We start from the raw sequence: 21,007 nt of genomic DNA, 5'->3' as shown, positions 1-21,007 counted from the left end.
CATTTTATTTTTACATCATCCTGCAACACCCAAGGGAGATATTGCCAACACAACCCCCGCCTCAGGGAGCCAGGTTACCTGTGCCTAGGCTAAAACTAACACAAGGATCCTGGAGCAAAAGCCCCAGAGAAGAAGCAAGGCCTCGTAATACTGCTACAACCACCACAACCACCTCACATTACAATACACTACTGATGCGGTACACATAACATATGTTACATCATCTGCAAAAGAACGTCACTGAAGCTGCTGGTGACTGAAGCCACAGGGGGCATCATGGCAATGATGCTGGCAAAATCAATCCGCAGCATGCTGTCCCTGCTTCAAGTCTGCAGCCGTCATGACTCATGAGTGTCTCCTCCATAAATACAACAGTCTGGTCCATTTCCAACGTGCATCACTTAGCGGGTACTCCTATCGCTGTTCGTATACAAACCATCTGTGCTGTGCGCCTCCATCTCCGCGAGCATCACGGACTTTGCCCGCTGGTACCTATTCCGTTTTGTTGAGATTGCCGATATCGCTGCTGGCGTGAATTAAATGCATTGCCTTCACACAAGTCCCACAAGCAAAGATAGTCAATTGGATTAGAAGCTCAGAAAACTAGTTCAGTTGAGACACAGTGGAGACACAAAGCTTTGCTATTTGCATTCAAGAACACATCACGTCTCTGGCAATACTTTGGTCCAGCTCACAACATAGGACCTAACGAAACTAAACAGCAAATAGAGGGAAAGGAAAATGCAGAGCAAAGACAGAACACAACTCTGGAGCCGAAAGAAGCATTTCCGTGCACGCTGTATAAACATGCCTGATAACACTCCCAGACGAGGTGATGATACCTTTGCCTATCCTTGTTTGAGTGCAGGTAGAAACATGGAAAGGAATGGACAGATTGCTCATGTTATTAAACAAAATAATATTGAAGCTTCGGTTGAAGGAAAGATTTGACACCTTCCTCCAGTTCCAATTGCTCCCAGGATTCAGCAGGATACATCATTAGAACCTTCAGACTTCGTGGTAAGCTGGACATGTCAAAATGAAGCTTATTCAGCTCTGGACAAAGTTCAATCTTCAGCACCTCTAGGGATGGGAATGTCACATCAGGATCCACAATAGTGACCAGCGATATGCAGGAACTAAGACAAAGGTGCTTGAGGCAAGGAAATGTCTGGGAACTCTCTTGTCCACTCCACACGTTGTCAACATGATACCTTGTAAAAGCCTTCCGCATGCTATCATTGAATTGTACATCGAGTTTTTCAAGGCAAGGCAGATATATCACCCAAGACAGGTGCTCTAGCTTGGTGCAGCCTGACACACTCAAACAAGTGAGCCATGGAAATACAGATTTTGGAGATGTCCCCATCCATCTTACTGTTGTCAATGCTGGCAAAATACGGATGGTCAGGACACTGAGAACACTAAAACTGTAGGGTTGCTGTTTAGGCCTCTGTATTAATGTTATATCTGTCACATCCTGGTCGTCTGAAATATACAGTTCATACAAGGATGTTTGTGCGAAGTCCAATGATAAAATATCATAGAGATGGAATTCCTTCTTTTCAATAGATTTTACCAGACGTAAACACGGAATGGGTAGGTCAGCCGCATCAGAAAGTGATGTCCATGCATCCAAAAGTCCTACTGATGTAACAACAACTTTCAAGTGATTCAGTGTGCCCAACTCTCTATACACATTAGATCTGATAGAATCAGACACCAATATAACATCCACATGTATTATTTCCAATGCTACAAGTCTAGATATGACCTCCTTTGGTACTACTTTTATGCTAGTGCCCTCCAGGTACAGGCTCTTGAGCTTAATGAGGTTTCCAAAGCTATGAGGCACTTTCTCTATATCATAATTATTTGACAAATTGAGATGTATCAATTCTGTCAGGTGACATAAGCTTTCAGGTATACCCTTGAGTTCATTACTGCTCAAATCCGGATATGTCGGTTTAGCGGAATTCACAAGTACTCCACCTATTATTGTTTCATCCAAATGATTCATTTGAAGGCATAACACCCTCAGTTTCAGCGGATCACCAACAGAAGGAAGTTTCTTCATGTGGTTGTACATTAATGAAATGTATTCCGCACTTGCTCCAAGGGATGCCAAAATTTTCATCTCGGCCCAACTCCTGCACGGACAAACCGAGTTGCCATTGTTCTTACCGTAGCCACAAGACATCCATAAAGACATATCACGAATCACATCATGTAGTTTGACACGATCATTCGATTCTCCATAGCCCTCTAACAAACATGCACCTGTAAGGTCGCTCATCAGACTATAAGCTTTTGTATAGGGACTTTGTATGTCTCCCACATCCACTAGACCTAAGCCAATCCAGCATTGAGCGAGCTCTTGCCTGTAAATCTCACAATCCTCTGGCCACAGTGCACATGTCAAGAAACAGCTCTTCAGCCTCTCGCTTTTCAGGTTATCATAGCTAAACTTGATTTTTCTGAAAACTTCTTCCTCCATCTTCAGGGGGTCTTCATTTGTGTCAATGCAGCATGACTTTTGCATATGTTGGATGGCCGAATCCCATTGATCCAGACGAAATTTTCCATACATTGCCCTTCCCACAGTTACCAAAGCTAAAGGCAAGCCCTTCATTTCAGTCACAAGTATTCTTGCACGATTTTCAATAGAAGGAGAAAATAGAGTTTGGTCTCCGACCTTCTCTCTGAATAGCTCCCATGCCTCAATTTCCTGCAGATATGGAACTTGAATCTGTTTTTTCACCTCCATGCCACCACAAACGGATGTAAATCGTGTTGTGAGCACAACTTTTCTCTTGAGTTTGCTCAAAGGTTCAATTCCAAGGGGAAGTGGTAAGCCAACTGCTTCTAGATCAATTCTTTCCCAAAGGTCATCTAACGAGCAACAAAAAGCTTTTATTCTCCAGGAAGTCACGGATTATACCACTTTGGTTCCCCACATTACCATCACCTTTCAGTTTGAGCTTGTCTAAAATATGAGTTTGGACCTTCGACACTGAACACTGGCTGGAGGCTGTCACCCAAATAACATTAATCCTTCCTCTGAATGAGATATGAATTTTTTTCAGAAGATGTGTTTTCCCACTCCACCTGGACCCCATATTCCAATTACACCCAATATGGGATCATCCTCAATGAGACGGAGAGTGTCTTCTATCTTCAAGGCATAAAAAACAGACCTAGGTTAGTACTCAGTAAACATGTTTATGACCATCTATAGATTCCTAGAAAATTTGAGTTTTTACACAAATCAACACTTACGGAACGCGACCTAGAAAATTTACTTGCTGCATCATCTATAGCAACTTTCCAGGACCTTGCATCCATTATTCGATGCATTGACTTCCCATAACGTGCCAGCTCTGATGGCAGACCATTTATTGCATGTACTAGATCAGTAGCATGTTGCCCGATGTTGGCATCAGAATAAAGATCCCCTGGATAACTTGTTGATTGTCTAAATAGCTCGCGTGCTTCCCCCTCTTGCAAAATAGGCAGTTCAATATTTTTGTTCACACCCATCAGATTACCAACGAATCTGTATCCTGACAGTGACATGATTAACACTTTCCTTTTCTTCTTTCCCACGAATCCAAGAGGATATGGAATGCCGACCGCTCGAAGGTCCAGATTCTGACGAATGTCGTCCACAATCACCAGGAAATTTTTGCATGCGAGTTGCTCATGTATCCTGGTGGCTCGGGTTGCCTCATTACCATCCTTCTTAATACCGAGCCTTCTTATGATCTCAGATTGAATATTTGTTACCGAGCAATCGTTGGGGCTTGAAACAAAGATAATAAAATCGAAAAGACTCTTTTCAAGAAATGAATTATTGATATGCTTCAGGAGATTTGTGTTATCATCTTTGTCTGTACCCCACATTCCAACTATCCCGTCTTTGGGATCATCGCTCACGATGAATAGGAGAGCATCCTCAAGAATAACCTCTCTGCTTCTCGGCATAGGAGCAGAATCTACGAGCATACTCTCTACCGAACATGGATCTGGCGCACGTGTGATATTATTATCGCCTGGTACATTACTCATTATTGATTTTACCTGTTTCTGATGCTCATCCGCTCGCTTACTGATCTTATAGTTTTCCAAGAAATTTGGGTAGCAGCACCCGCATAATCGGCACCTCTGTTCGTACAACAGGTGGTTTGCCTGTTCTTCAGATATAGCTCTATTAACTGATTCTAGCCATAATTTTGCCTGGTCTGTTGGAACAGCTTCCAACGTATGCTCATCATCCCGAAGCTTCTGTTGGATGCCTGCCTGTTTTTCTTTCAAAGCCTCAGTTTCTATCTTGTGGTCCCTCACGTTTGAGCCAGCCGTGAAACAATACAATGCATGTTTTGCAAAATGATTGTAGAATGGACTCAAGGAGCGACAGCTTGCATTTTAACTCAAGAAGAGGCACTGCAAGACAAATAGTGTGGCTCAGTTGTCGGCGATTATGTAGACGCTGTCAAAAATATGGAAACAACACCGAATGGAAAATATAGGCAGGTATACAATATAGTCAATTTAAAATTTTCATTTCCTCCATAAGTTTGACGATGAGAAAATGAAAAGTCGTTAGCTATTTATAAAGCTGGAACCTATAAACATGAGAAATGAATACATAACTGAAAACTGCAAAGAGAAGAAAGATAGGATTATGTAGTCGCTGGTTCTGACCTCCCTGAAGGGCGACACGGTGTGGGTTCCGTACAAGGCTGACGGACGGTGGCGGCGAGCCGGCGACTAAGAAATCCTATGGCAGGGAGGAGAGGAGAGGGACGAGGTTGGGAGAAATTCACCGGAGAGAAGCACACGGCGGCAGGTCGGTCTACTGACCAGCAGTAAAGGCGAGTGACTTCTCTTTGGACGACACACTGGAGGGAAGGATAACGCGTACTAGTTCAACGTTAGTTCTTCACCGGTGGAAATACCATACTGTATTTCTCTTTTGGCTTCCTTCCTATCCTCGCGCGCTCGGCACCACTCGTGCCTGTCGTCTAGCTGGAAGGTGCTATACACAATACTCGTAACAGATATGGTACAGTTGGAAAAAAAAAGTAATCATGGGCAACAAAAATAGGAAAATAATGTCAAAATTACTCAACTATTTTATTTCAAGTGACCGAAAAAAAAATTGTGACACTACAATTTTTTTTCTTCCTAACCCCCTCAAATATCTTTAGAAACCAAACAAAAAAAATTCAAACAGGTGAACAATTTTGTGAACCCGTGAAAATATTGTTTTCGATCATGAACAACATATAGAAAAACATGAAACCTTTTTTTAAGAACCATGAACATTTATAGAAATCCAATGAATTTTTTTCAAACGTTGAACCTAATCCGCAAATTATATGTTAACCCGTGAACATTTTTAGAATCGGTGATCATTTTTCCGAATCCCGTGAAAGCATATTAACCTCTTGAATATTTTTTGTAGCATGATTTTTTTATTAAAATCATGAAGATTTTTTTGGACACCGTTGAAAGGACACGGATGTCGCCTAGAGGGGGGTGAATAGGCGATTTAAAACTTTTACGAGATGGGCTTAACAGATGCGGAATAAAACTAGCGTTTCCTTTGTCAAGCCCAAAGCCTATATACTATGGTTCACACCAACAACTTATGCTAAGCAATATAAGCAACTAGGTGATAGCACGATATATAACTTCAAGCACGATGGCTATCACAAAGTAAAGTGCATAAGTAAAGAGCTCGGGTATAGAGATAACCGAGGCACGCGGGAGACGATGATTTATCCCGAAGTTCACACTCTTGCGAGTGCTAATCTCCGTTGGAGAGGTGCGGTGGCTTAGTGCTCCCGAACGCCACAAGAGGCCTCACCTTGAGGTGTGGTTGCTCGATGCACACCAACGCCACAAAGGTCTCACCCCAAGATGCGGTAGTCACACCACACACCGAGCGCCACGAAGGCGCCTCACCTTATTCTCCGGTGACCCTCGCCACAAAGGCCTAGGTCACGGTTCCACTAAGGGATTTCCTTCGAGGCGGAAACCGGGCCTTACACAAAGCTTGGTGCACGCATCCACAACTTAATTGGAGGCTCCCAAGAAATCTCCACAAAGGACTCAAATCCTCCAAGGTTCCAAGAACCCAAGAGTAACAACTTTCTTGCTTTCACTTCCACGAATCACCGTAGAGAACTCAAACCGATGCACCAAATGCAATTGCAAGAACACCACAAGGATGCTCAAGTACTTCTCTCTCAAATTCCAACAAAGCTACAAAAGCTATTGGGGGAATAAGAGAGGAAGAACAAATAGGAGGAGGAACACCAAATTTCTCCAAGATCTAGATCTAGTGGATTCCCCTCACAAAGAGAGGGATTTGATTGGTGAAGATGTAGATCTATATCTTATCTATCTTTCTCTCAAATAGATGCAAGATTCATGGCAGGGAGAGGGAGATAGCAAGCTCAAAGAAGGTCAACAATGGGGGCAAAAACAAGCTCTAACGGATGGGTAACATTGGGGAAGAAGACCCCCTTAAATAGGGCAAGAGAAATCTACCCGTTATGCACAAAACTCGTCAAAACCGGAACTTCCGGTCATTTGGGGCGGAACTCCCCCCCCCCCCCGCGGAAGTACCGGCCAACTTCCGGGTGAAATAGGGCGTTCCCGGAACGCTCCCGGTATGATTTCTGCGTGCATAATCAGCATTTCCGGAAGTTCACTGGAAGTAGGGCGGAACTTCCGGCCAAAAAACTGCTTCACGGAAACTTGAATAACTTTTGCATCCGAACTCCGATTTTGATGATCTTGGGCTCGTTTTGAAGCTAGTAACAAGCTCTACAAGATCATGCAGGGAACCATCATAGTCCAGTAAGGTAGGATAGAAATAAAAGATAAAAGGTTTGACCTATCTAAAAAAGACATGCCGGTAAAACCTCCAACCTCAAAAATGCAACAAGTTGCCCGTGCAAAAACCATTCTCGGTGAACTAGAGCTTGCCATGAGAATAAGCACGAGATCTAAAACATCAGATGGATAAGATCCAAATAACAATCAAGAAAGATGATGCAAGGATGCAAAGGTTTGAACTCTCCGAAGGATACGATGGAGTTACTCACTCGAGAACCCTCTTGATAGTACGGCAACTAAACTATAAACCGGTCTCCAACTACACCATGAAACCGGTGAGAAAGAAACCCTATCAAGAGCAAACCTTAACCTTGCGCATTCCACTTGAGCTTGATGATGACGTTCTTGACCGCAACAAGATGGAATGCCTTTCTTGATTGTGCTTGCTTGATGAAGTCATGCGAATTGCTCCCCCACACTCCACTATGGGAGAGCTTCTTCTTCGGCACATCTTCACATATCCATGATCACCATATGGATGGTAAGATTCAAGCAAATGATCTCTTCGAGATAGCTCGTCTTGAACTAGCACTTCATTTCTTCATTCTTCATCGTTGATGTCTTGAAGTTAAACTTGAGGGCTCACTTCATCTTCATCTTCAAGACATACTTGACACTTGATCTTCTTTATTTGCTTCTTATTGAAATCTTGAAGCCAACATATAGTTCAAGCATTGCCTATGGACAACTTCTACAAATATAACTCAATGCAAACATTAGTCCATAGGGATTGTCATTAATTACCAAAGCCACACATGGGGGCTCCATGCACTTTCAATCTCCCCCATTTTGGTAATTGATGACAATCTTTTTGAGAGGGTTTATATAAGGAATTTAAGTAACAAACAAGTTGAATATTTAGAGCAAACTCCCCCATAATATATGCATGTGTGAATGAACTTGACTTTCATTGCATACATTGGCATTCAAAGCCTAGTGGAGTTTCCTCTAAATTTTGAACTATGCAAAACAACAAGATGCAATGCAAGAAAGGCACATGCTTAAGCACAAATCAAAGACATAACCAAATTCCCTTAAACCCTCCAAACTTCTCCCCCATTGGCACCAATTGCCGAAATTGGTGAAAAATTTAGAAGGCCAATATAGTGAGATTTCTCCATACCGTGTGCATTTCTCATAATTTGAGTGGAATCAAATGCACGTATCCAATGACGAATATTCGGAAGAAATAACACTATAGAGAGGATCAAAGATTGCAAAAAGATAACAAAGTTAAGAAGCTTCAACAAATGAAGCAAGCAACCAAATGAACCACAAGGAAGATACCAAACTAAAGATAGATATTATGATAAGATCAAGAAGATTGCTCTAAATAATATGAGGAAGTTCCCCAAGGTTTATGCACAAAAATAGACAATTTGCATTGGAGTATAAAGTGCACAAACATGGAATCATCACTCCCATAATATCATTCAAAACAAAAGATATCAAGTGAATTAAACTCTAATGATCACCACAAAATTATGCTTTAAATCAAATTAGGAAGCTCCCCAAGGTACATGCATAAATTAAAATGTTGAATTTGAATACAATATGCATAACATGGAATCCTTACTCCCTCATTAACATTTAAAAGCACAAACATTTGCAATAGATCATAGATAGAAAATTAAGATTAACACTTGCAACGATAAAATAGTTGAGCAACAAGTAAGAGGCACCATAATAAAGGGCTCAACCAAAAGGATATGAGAAAGACAAGACAAAGCATATTATAAGACTATTACAAGGATGAGAAAATAGCATCATCATAGTCTTCAATGAATTATATTTATTAGCATGACCAATCATCACGCAACAAATAAATAAGATATCAAATGGATATGTATCATCTCTTATGTGTATAAGTTTCTCTAAGTGGGCAATATTACGAAGATATTTATTCACAAAGAAACATGCACACACAAAATATATACACAATAAATATAGCATGATATCCAAGACGAGGTCATGCAATATACCAATAAGAATTTTTGCTTAATAGCATGGCCAAAGGCTCAATTTTATCTTATTGTACATTCATGAACTTCAACCATAAACACACAAAATACATCACAAATAGCAACAAGAGATAGAAGATAGTTGGGATGCTTTGAGAAAGGAAACAAGTATCACAAATGAAGATACCAAAATAAATAACTCAATTTGCACTTTCATCGATATTGCACATGTGAGAGGCTTGAGGAATTGATATGCAATAAAATTGCTAGATAGGCATAGTTGGGATGGATGAATCATGAGCATGATTTTATATACTTGCCAACATATGTGCTCATCTCAATTTACTCACATTTTCAATAAAGAGGTTTCATTAAATATTTGCAAGAAGCATAATATTTGCAAATCAAGAGATTCATGCCAAGATGCAACCACATGGTTGGATGCTAGAAAAATATGCATGAGAAGATACTTGTTACCGAGATAGCGTTGGTGTGGATGTAGTAGATATGTGTTCGTTGACCATCCTAGCTTGCCTCAAGTTACCATTGAGTCACCACTTCTTCCCAAGAGTGAGACAAGCATCCAATGCATATCTATTGTACCTAACACAAAGGTAAGTACAAAATGATCCTCAAACTAATTGGGTCTGAAGTAGTTAGGCACACTACAACATATAGGACAAACTCCACAAACCTATGTGCATATATATATGAAATTGAATTTTATGCACATCTTAATCAAATTAGGATTTGATGGAGTTTACCCTATATATTGAATCAAAGAAAGTAACACATGCCATAAGATATACATATATTAAATATGCATGCACAAAATTTCAAGAACCAAAGGAAGATACAATTTGGAAAAAACACCAAATAAATCAAGAGACAATGGTTGTCCAAATTATATCAAAGAATCAAATCAACACAAGATTGACTCCAAAGACTTATCTCATTATAAGAAGCTAATTAAATCCAAAACAAAGGAATGAGATAACCAACTCCCAAGAGAGCAAGGTTCCAACAAATAAACCAAACCCACAACACTTTTTATGATGGCACAAAGTACCCCAAAAAAAGTTTGTCTCCTAAAACCAAATTCTTGATAATGATCAAGTGATGTTACGCATTCTAACAAATATAGGACAGCTCCCCCAAGATTAGTGCATTATCTAGGATTTTGCATATGAATACAAAATGCACAAAACTAGGATCATCACACTACCTATATCTACTAAAAACGCTAAGAAAGTTTAAATACACAAATTAGATCCATAAGATGCAAGGAAGACACATGGGAGTGAAAGCACAACAAATTCATGGCAATAAATAAGGCAATTAAACACAAGAGCCAATGTAAATATGATCAATAAATATCTACCTCATAATAGATTGTCAATTGTCCTAGGACAAAAGGTATTAGGAATTATTTCCCGGTGGTAGTTTGTAAGTATACGTAAGATCATATTTACAACAAATAAAGCATATGGTAAAAGATAAGATTTAACCATCATGCAAAGAGAGTTTCTTGATAGCTTCAATTATTCATACCTGTTGCGGTCAGAAACCCATCGGCGGGCAGCGACGAGCAACACCGTAGAGCCGGGAATCTCCCAGGACTGCGGCTGGCCCTGGTCCCTCCGAGCGACGGCCCGCAAAGCCTTCGGCACGCACGTCCGATGCTGATGCAAGGGCGTGCCACCTGACCTATACCCGGTCGGGAAGGTGTTGGAGAATGCCTCGCTTAGTTTCCTGCATGGCATACACGTAAACGTTAAATACGAGCCTCGATCGGCTCTCGAGGTTGTCTCGTGAATCGGCTCAAAGAGCCGATCCACCCATGATGCGTACGAGGTGTACGATCGGATGGTGGTCCTGCTTGATCAAGATAAAGCTAAAACGACCTACTACGATTTAGGGTTTTCACCGCATAATCGGAACATCCTACTCGTGATCGAGCCTCGCGGCCACGCACGGTGATCGTAAACCGACCCTAGACAAGGCCTAAAAACCAACACGAAGTTGATCCTCGGAACATCCTGTCTAGGGCTAGCAAACTACACCCTACGCGCCACTGGATCCTTCGACCCGTTTGTAAGGCCTAACAATGCAAATATTAAACTAATCCTTGAAGAACAAGTAGCAATCATAACAGATCGGATCTACTAAACAATGATCAAGCGGGGTGCCGCCCTTACACCCAAGATAGGTGTAAGGGCGGCTAGATGTCTAAGGGTTGCACGACGATAGCATATGATATGAAGAACAATGCTAACCCTAAAACATCTATGATAACTACGTTGCTCGCCATCAAAAAGGCTTCAGCACGAGCAACGCATGGAAGATGAATAAACGTGTGCTGCCTAGATCGCAAGATGCGATCTAGGCAGCATGGTGCTTACCCGGAAGAAACCCTCGAGACGGGGAGTTGGCGATGCGCCGAGATTGGTTTGTGGTGAACGTTGGTTGTTGTTTATTTCATAAACCCTAGATACATATTTATAGTCCGGGGACTTTCTAATCCAGGCGTGCACCTAACCGTGCACGGGTTGAACTCTAACTTCTAAACGACACGTATCCTACTATGTTACAGATACACGGGCAAACTAGCCCAAACTTGGTATAGAAGGCCGATTCATGTATTTCTTCTATGTATATTCTTCAAGCCCATCTCCAATCGCGGCCCACCTCTGATCCGGTCAAATTCTGGTGATAACAATACCAACATGCAAAGCAATTAATAGTATTCATACCAACATGCAAAGCAATTAATAGTATGACTTGAAGCACATAGTTTTCTAAAAATATATTGAGGGACATGTTGTGAAAAACCATGCCAAGAAAAACTTTCACAAATAAGATCCACAAATATATTAGCAATGAAGCCATTTAAGCAAATTGGAACTTGTTTGAGCAAACATGCCACATAGGAGAGAGATAATTTACAATATCAATTCTATGTGACACAACCTCAAATGTTCACATTTTCTAGGCTTGTAATATGCACAAGGCTTATTACTCCCCCATTATGTGATAAGGAATTTATTTTCACAAGAGGCAAATAAGATCCAACTAGAGATATTAATGGACATTAGAATTTGAATTTCTCATGAAGATGTCATACCACATAGAGACTAGATAATCTTGCAATATCAATTCTAAGTGATATTCCTCATGTACACACATTGTTAGGATTGTGAAAATTCCCAAAGGAATATCACTCCCCAAAAATGGGATAGTCCATTAATAGCTCATAAGAGCCATATAAGATACAAAAAGATGCAAAGAGGCTCCAACACAAACACAAATACATGGTGTGCAACCCAACATACATAGACTTGATTTCTCAAGAAAGCAAGTAGGGAGCACAACATATACAAACACATGCTAAGAACAAAACAAACACATGCAAAGGGGCAATTAACTTTCAATATAAATGAGTTGAGAACATGTTACCGCAAGGAGGAACATTGGATATATGATAGAAGCAAGATAACCAAAAGACTTGGCTTGAGATAATATAAATGATGAAGATCCCTTAATTCTTCATGATGTAGCCAAGTCTCCAATGCCCTCCAACAAACACCTATTTATCAAGTTTTGGATTGTTGGTCCCCAACTAAGTTGGGTCCTAAGAGGTTAGTCACAATAGGCTTGGCAACCCAAATGGTTCTTTTCTTGACACCACTTTGAGCACCAACATATTTGGCAAACACATTGCCACCCTCATCCTTACGAAGAGAATTGACATCATTAATGATGCTAGGGTTGGATGAGGTACCAATAGTGCACAATGAGGAGATGTGGCCCTTCTCGCGGCATATGTAGCACGTTCTTCTCTTCTCCTTCTTCTCACTAGATTTCTCCACAATGGGAGCATTGGCTTGATTCTTCTTGGGAAGTGGAATTTCTTCAACTTGAGGTTGAATATGAGTTGGAGCTTGAGGCCGCTTCTATTTTTTGCTTCTTCTTCAAAGGGCAAGATCTAAGATGGTGCCCTTCAATATTGCACTTGAAGCAAACAATCTTGGCCAGGTCTTTGACTTGTACTTGGCCCTTCTTCGTGTTTTCTTGTACTTGTTCTTGTTGTTGGATTTGAATCCAAGTCCACTCTTGTCACACTCAACATCGTGTCAAGTTTGCATTTCCCTTCATGACTCTTTACCAAGTCGTTCTTCAAAGAAGTGACTTGGGCCTTGAGCTCTTTGATTTCCTCTACATGGTTAGTAACAACACAAGTACTAGAGGAAGTAGAACCTTCATTGTTAGAGCGACAAGGCAAGGAAGATAATTCATCACAGGGCAATATAACATTTTGAGTAGTAGTGCTAGTATTCACATGAGGCTCACAAGGTGTTGCCTTTGATATGATAGCCCATGAGCTAACTTTAGCCTATCATGCGAGGCTAGAAGATCCTCATGGGACCTAGAAAGCTTTCCATGATTTTCTTCCAATTTCCCATAATTGTTAGTTAGCAATTCAAGTTGAGCCCTTAGCTCAACATTCTCCTTCAAGATAGATGCTTCACAAGAAGTAGAGTTAGTAGCACAAGCATCATCACAAGACATATCAAGAAGAGATGGTAACATAGCATGCTCTTTTAAATATGAAGCTTGTAGTTGCTCATGTGACTTGGTGAGGATAGAGTGTTCGCTCTCCAAGGCCTTGTGGGCCTTGTCTAGATCATATAGATCCTTAAAAAGTTTATCATGACCAACACCAACTTTGGACTTTTAATTTTTAAGCATTTTTAATTGAGCTTTAGCATGGTCTCTTCCTTAGTGAGTTTAGAAAATATTTCATTTTGAGACAGCTCAAGGGTTTCAAGTTGCTCCTCAAGAGAGGCTATGGTATCTTGTTCTTCTGCAAGATCATTATTTAGGGATGATACATCATTGGCATACTCTCGTTCAAGAGCACCCATTTTATCAATGGTGTTCTCATGCATCCAAATAATTTTTTGGCTCTCAATAGCGGTAGTCAAGATTTCAAAGAAGTGAGAGCTAGTAATTTTATCTTTGCAAAGAGCCTTGAATACACTCTTACCCTTATCGCGTAGAGAGACAACCCAATCCTCTTCTTCATACTCATCCTCATCCTTATCACCATGAGAGATATTAGGTTCCATGGTGGGAGATACCGTGGAACCCTTGGCCATAAGGCATATATGAGAACCGTGAGATAAAGATGAGGAGTTACTTGAGGCTCCTTTCAAGATCTTGTCTTGACCAATAGAATCTTTGGTTTCCTCTACATTGTTAGTCACACAACAGCAAGAGGAAATAGAAGCATTTTTTATCATGCCCACAAGACAAAGAAGGCATATCATCATTAGATTTATTCAAGCAACATACACATGATATGCAAGGACTATCAACACAATCATGTAAATCATTTCTAGTGCTAGATGTGTTTAAGTCCAAAGATAAACCATTGCAATGAGATATATATGAAGGATCATCAATAGTAAGCTCAATACCAACATTGCAATTTCCATCACCACTCACCATATCATTACCTTGTGTCTTGCCACACATTGGTGAAGTGGATGAAGATGAGAACGCATCACGGACGGAAGAGGAAGCAATACAATCATCCTCAATAATATTGGACTCATCATATTTACCTTGAAGCTTTGTCCATAATTCATGGGCGCTCCCAAAAGGCATGATTGATGAGTAACTACATTGCTCACAATAATGGAAAACACATGAGAAGCAAGAGCATCGAGGCAAGAATTTTTCTTCTCGTCATAAGATAAATTTTGGGGATCCTTAGGAGAAGAAAAACCCATGTCAAGAATTTGCTCCATGTCCGGGGAAATACCCCGCAAAATATTAAGCACATAAAATTTCCATAGATCATAATTTGTGCCATCAAATATAAACAAGTCATTGTGCGCTAATCCCCTAACCGACATCTTTACTCTCAAGGCGGTGAAGCCTAAGAATGAGAGACCTTGCTCTGTTACCAATTGAAAGGACACGGATGTCGCCTAGAGGGGGGTGAATAGGCGATTTAAATATTTTATGAGATGGGCTTAACAAATGCAGAATAAAACTAGCATTTACTTTGTCAAGCCCAAAGCCTATATACTATGGTTCACCTATGTGCACCAACAACTTATGCTAAGAAATATAAGCAACTAGGTGATACTACGATATATAACTTCAAGCACGATGGCTATCACAAAGTAAAGTGCATAAGTAAAGAGCTCGGGTATAGAGATAACTGAGGCACGCGGGAGACGATGATTTATTCCGAAGTTCACACTCTTGCGAGTGCTAATCTCCGTTGGAGAGGTGTGGTGGCTTAGTGCTCCCGAACGCCACAAGAGCACTAGTAGGAAAACCCTTATAGGCGGAGCTTAGTTCTGTGGCGCACCATCAAAAATGCGCCACAGAAATTTATTTTGTGGCGCACCAGGCAAGGTGCGCCACAGAAATAGCTTAATTTTGTGGCGCACCACGGAACACTGCGCCACAAAAACTTGGTGGGGCCCACACCCTGTCACGCCCAATCATTGGTTTCACTTTTTCTACGGCGCACTGCACTTGGTGCGCCACAAAAATAACGTATTCTGTGGCGCACTGGCCTTGGTGCGCCACATAAATAACGTGTTCTGTGGCGCACTTGCCTCGGTGCGCCACAGAAATACTGTGTCCTATATCATGGCCGTACCCCTCCCTCGCCCGTATACCACTCTCTCGATCCCCCTCTCCCCTCTCCCCGCGCCGCCGCCTTCCATGGCGAGCGCTGCCGTCGTCGTCGCCGCCGCCTTCCTCCGCGACGGCCGCATGCCGCCACGCTCCACCTATCCCCGCCACCAGCAGCACAAGCCGCTGCGGCGTGGAGGAGGAGGGGCCGGCGCGGCGTCAAGGTGGAGGACCCACCGCCGCGTCAAGGTGGTGGAGCCGCCGCGACCTCCACCCCTACCGTCATCGTCGGTGAGCTCCTCCACACCTGCAGTCATCGTCAGTGAGCTCCCTCCCCTCCCCTCCCTCTTCCTCTCCCGCGCGAGCACAAAGTGCTCGATGAAATGCTGCTGTGATTTTGTGCTGCTGTTGTGCTCGATGAAATGCTGCTGTGCTAATTACAGAGAGGGGGAGAAGTTGCTGTTAATTGATGCCATTTATCTGGTATGTGCACATGGATTGAATTATGATCCCATTGCTTGCAGTTGTTGCCTGTCAAGCACTGCATGAAAGCCTTGATTAAGTGCTTTACTGAAGCTTTGGCTTTAGTGAAGTGTCATGTGCGAGTCATGCTTGCTATTGCTTGATTAATTGGTGCTATGCTTGTTACTGATGGAGCTACGGTTGATTAATTGGTGCTATGTTTGTTACTCGATGCTTGCTATATTGCTTGATTAATTGGTGCTATGCTTATTCTTGATGCTTGCTATATTGCTTGATTAATTGGTGCTATGCTTGGTACTAAATGGATTTGATTTGTTTTCCAACCTTTGTTGGAAACAAATCCAAAGTCTGAACCTGTATAAGGAGATGAGGACTTGTTTACTGGGTGTGGATTGCTTATGTCTGTGTTGTGACCTCATTAGCTCTTGCTAGTGCCACTGGTTGCATCTCATAGTTGGATAATTGGTTCGTTTTGGTGAAAATAGAGATATTCACAGTAGGGAATCATGTAAATGAATGCCACTGTGGTATCCTTTGAAGAAAATGGGAAGTTTCCGATGGTTTAAAAGACTAGGTGATGCTAGGTTATTAAGTTGGCTGTCAAGGTTGGTTTTATCTGGTTAACTTGGATAGGCTATGTGTTCTTGCTTACTTATGCATATCCATCTCTATTGGATTGACTAGCTCAGGCTTGGCCTCTCTCTTGCCAGCATCACTTGGTTACTACCAAGTGATGAATAATCCCTTATGGTACCCTAGCTTTGTTTTGAACTCAAGCTGAGTAATGATAAATTTGTATTTCTTGTTGGCTTTGATGAAAATAGAGATATCCACAGTAGGGGATCATGTAAATGAATGCCACTGTGGTATCCTTTGAAGAAAATGGACTGTTTACGATGGTTTTAAAAGGCTAGGTGGTGCTAGGTGATTCAGTTGGCTACCAAGACTTGTCTCATACTGGTTAGCTGGGATATGCTATGTGTTGTTGCTTGTTTAGGCATATCTATCACTTACTTGGATTCTACTGGTTCTTGATTGGCCTCTCTTTTGCCGACATCACTTGGTCTATATACCAAGTGATGAATAATCCCTTTGGAGCATCTGCTCCATGCATGCTATGTGTGTTTGAGCATCTTGACTTATGTCACCATGGTTGTTGGTTTGTTGGTGTTTTTGTACTTGCCGATGATTAGATGGTTGGTCGATCACTCGTACACTCGGGGGTGGAGCAAGTGAGGCTTGGTGTGATGGCACAAATATCAACTTGTGCATCCTACCTGGCCTCACTTACTCCATCCCTGGATGTTAATATTTGTTTCGACCAACAAAGTATGAGGCATATGATATCTAGTTGAGATACCACTTGGCTCTTTCTTCAATTTTAGTGCCAATGATTAGAATGTTTGGTCACCTATACGCCGCAATATAATTTGTAGACGGGCCCCCCTTTCCCTGGCCGCCGTTCCGTGAACGAGTCCTTGACGAGACAACAACGCCGACCTGCCTCTCCGGCGCAGCACCACTTTTCTTCTCTCGCCGTCCAGTACGTGAACGAGTCCTTAATGCCAAGACGGTGCCAGCCTCCCTAGCATCATACCGACCCTGTTGCCGCGCTTCAGGCCGTGTCTCACGCGCCCTGCACTCTTCGCCTTTTTGCCCGGTGAACGAATAGACTAATCGTTGGAATAAGGAAGCCGATGACGGCCGATCGCAATTTAATCTTGCGACCGGCCGTCATCGGTTTCCTTATTCCAACGATCAGCCTATTGGTTCACCGGGCAAGCAAGGCGAATGCGGAGCGCGGACACACGGCTTGAAGCGCGGCAACACGGCCCGGCATAATGCTGGGCAGGCCGGCACGGTCTTTGCATCAAGGACTCGTTCAGCTGGACAGCGAGGGACTGCCGTGGTTCTGCGCCGGAGATGCAGATCGGCGTTGTTGTGTCGTCAAGCACCCGTTCACGGAACGCCGGCCGGGGAAAGGGGGCCCTTCTGCAAAGTATACAGCGGTGTATACTGCAACTATGGTTTCTGACCATAGTATTTGTGTTGACCAACAATGTATGAGGCACTTATTCCATTTTGTCATTCCATTTGCTTTGAGATTTTCAAAATGCCGATGATTAAAATGTTTGGTCACCGTACACTCGGGGGTGGCGTAAGTGAGCCTGGTAAGATAGCACAAATATCAATCTCTTGTGCATCCTACCTGGCCTCACTTACACCATCCCTGAATGTTAATATTTGTGTTGACCAACAATGTATGAGGCATTTATTCCATTTCTCTTGTGCATCGGACTTGTTGGTCTCACTTTCTTCCATTTTCATCATAGTAGGAACTGGATGAAGACCCCGATGCAAGCGAGCCTGGTGGGTAGAGATGGGGGAGCAAAGGAGGAACCGGATGAAGACTACTTTGTATCTCGAAATTGTGAATTTTGTATGAATTAAGAGTTGTATGCAAAACATTTGACACTTGCCACTATATATGTATCTCGATCGGGCTCTAAGTAATGTGATGATGATGTCTATGTTATATCTGTGCAATGTACATGTTATATTATATCTGAATGTTGATGTATATAACCTGTATATTGCTGTCTATAAACTGATGTCTATAAACTGCATGTGTATAGCAGGCAGCACAAAATCGTGTATAATACAAGCAAATTCTGTGGCGCACTGAAAACCAATTATGTGGCGCATGCGTTTCTGTGGCGCACCTAAGCACAAGTGCGCCACAGAAACCTTAATTCTGTGGCGCATGGGCCGGTGCGCCACAGAAACCTTATTTTTGTGGCGAAGTTTCTGTGGCGCACCTCCCATGCACCACAGAATCCATTTTTGGTGCGCCACTGATGAGGCTTTTCCTACTAGTGGAGGCCTCACCTTGAGGTGTGGTTGCTCGATGCACACCAACGCCACAAAGGCCTCACCCCAAGATGGGGTAGTCACACCACACACCGAGCGCCACGAAGGCGCCTCACCTTATTCTCCGGTGACCCTCGCCACAAAGGCCTAGGCCACGGTTCCACTAAGGGATTTCCTTCGAGGCGGAAACCGGGCCTTACACAAAGCTTGGGGCACGCATCCACAACTTAATTGGAGGCTCCCAAGAAATATCCACAAAGGACTCAAATCCGTCTAGGGTTCCAAGAACCCAAGAGTAACAACTTTCTTGCTTTCACTTCCACGAATCACCGTGGAGAACTCAAACCAATGCACAAATGCAATGGCAAGAACACCACAAGGATGCTCAAGTACTTCTCTCACAAATTCCAACAAAGCTACAAAAGCTATTGGGGGAATAAGAGAGGAATAACAAATAGGAGGAGGCACTACTAGGGAAAGGCCCATTGCCGGCGCACCTAAAACGCCCGTTGCCGGCGCACCACGAGCCCGCCGGTGCGAACGCGCCGGTGATAAATGGACACTGCCGGCGCACCAGGTAGTGCGCCGGCGATATGTCAGCTACTGCCGGCGCACCACCAAGCTTCGCCGGCAAAGACATATTCCACCGGCGCACTATCAGGTGCGCCGGCGATAGTGCTTCCAGCACTGGCGCATGCCACGTGCGCCGGCAATGTGTCATTTAGGTGCGCCGGCAATTAATTCGAAAATTCTTTTTTCCAGCTTTTTTCCAGCATATTACAATACATATTTGACAGCAGTATATATTTACAACGCAGTTCATATTTATACGAGTATTACATGCAATATGAGAAGCACATAGAGAGCCAAGTTTCATTTCGGTATCGGTACACAAATACGCAAGTCTCGTTTCGGAATGTGTTGATTCATACAACACATGTGCATATGCAACACCGAACGACGAAGTTTCACAAAGTTAGAAGTCTTGGTACATAGTCGTCACAAGTATCGTCATACACCTCACAATGTAGGTCCTAACCTAAACTAGAATCACATAGAACATGACCAACATGGTCATGACCATCATCACGAAGGCCATGGTCTTCATCCGGTTCCTCCTCATGTCCCTCATCTCTCCCGCTAGATAACGGGCGTATCTTCCTTCCGCCTCCACCCTAGTGGGGTATCCCTTGTAGCTGTTGCCGCTGAAACGGTGCACCTGTCTCCGACAGTCCTCCCGGTCGTCGTAGACTCCAGGAACCCTCCCCTTGTACACGACATATGTCGTCGGCATCTCCATTCACAAGACAAGTAAAACGTTAGTACCAATGCAATGAACAAGTGCCAACTCAAATAAGAGACAAGTAGTATGAACTAAATAGCATGTGCCTCATACTTTGTTGGTCGAAATAAATAATAACATACGGGGATGGGGTCGGTGAGGCTAGGTAGGATGCACAATAGATTGATATTTGTGGCCATCACACCAAGCCTCATCGGCCCCACCCCGGAGTGTACAAGTGACCGAACATTTTAATCATCGGCCAATGCAATTAAGAAGTGCGAACTCAAATAGAAGACAAGTAGTACGAATTAAATAGCGTGCCTCATACTTTGTCGGTCGAAACAAATATTAACATCCGGGGATGGAGTCGGTGAGGCTAGGTAGGATGCACAATAGATTGATACTTGTGGCCGTCGCACCAAGGCTCACTGGCTCCACCCCGAGTGTACGATTGACCGAACATTCTAATCATCGGCGAACTCCAAATACGAGGCAAGTAGTGGGCGAGTAAATGCAAATAATTATTAAGCTATGTACGCCATAATCTTGAAATATATAGCAAAGTAAATGAAACTACGAGACACATGTTCACATGCACATTCATACAACTAAATAAAAGCAACTAGTCGATTCTATGGGAATATATAGCAATTATTACGGTACGGAAGTTCAAGGACATATCGTTCAAGCTTTAGCAAGTGTTCCCGTCGTAGGATCGGGTTGTACGCCTAGGGGGAATGGACGGCAGCCCTCAAGCGAGTTGAACGGCCTCTCATCACGCGACATCTCCAAGCGGAGGTCTATCTCGTCATTAGGTGGTAGACCATAGCCGTAGAAGAAC

At 42.7% G+C, this 21,007-nt stretch overlaps 1 pseudogene; it reads right to left on the bottom strand.

Moving 5' to 3' along the window:
• Positions 1 to 907: 907 nt before the first annotated feature.
• On the bottom strand, positions 908 to 3,984 carry LOC124664410 (annotated as a pseudogene).
• Positions 3,985 to 21,007: the final 17,023 nt, after the last annotated feature.

This window comes from Lolium rigidum, chromosome 6, assembly GCF_022539505.1.
Source record: "Lolium rigidum isolate FL_2022 chromosome 6, APGP_CSIRO_Lrig_0.1, whole genome shotgun sequence".
In the NCBI taxonomy this organism is placed as follows: domain Eukaryota; kingdom Viridiplantae; phylum Streptophyta; class Magnoliopsida; order Poales; family Poaceae; genus Lolium; species Lolium rigidum.
This window is presented reverse-complemented; position numbering and strand designations above follow the sequence as displayed.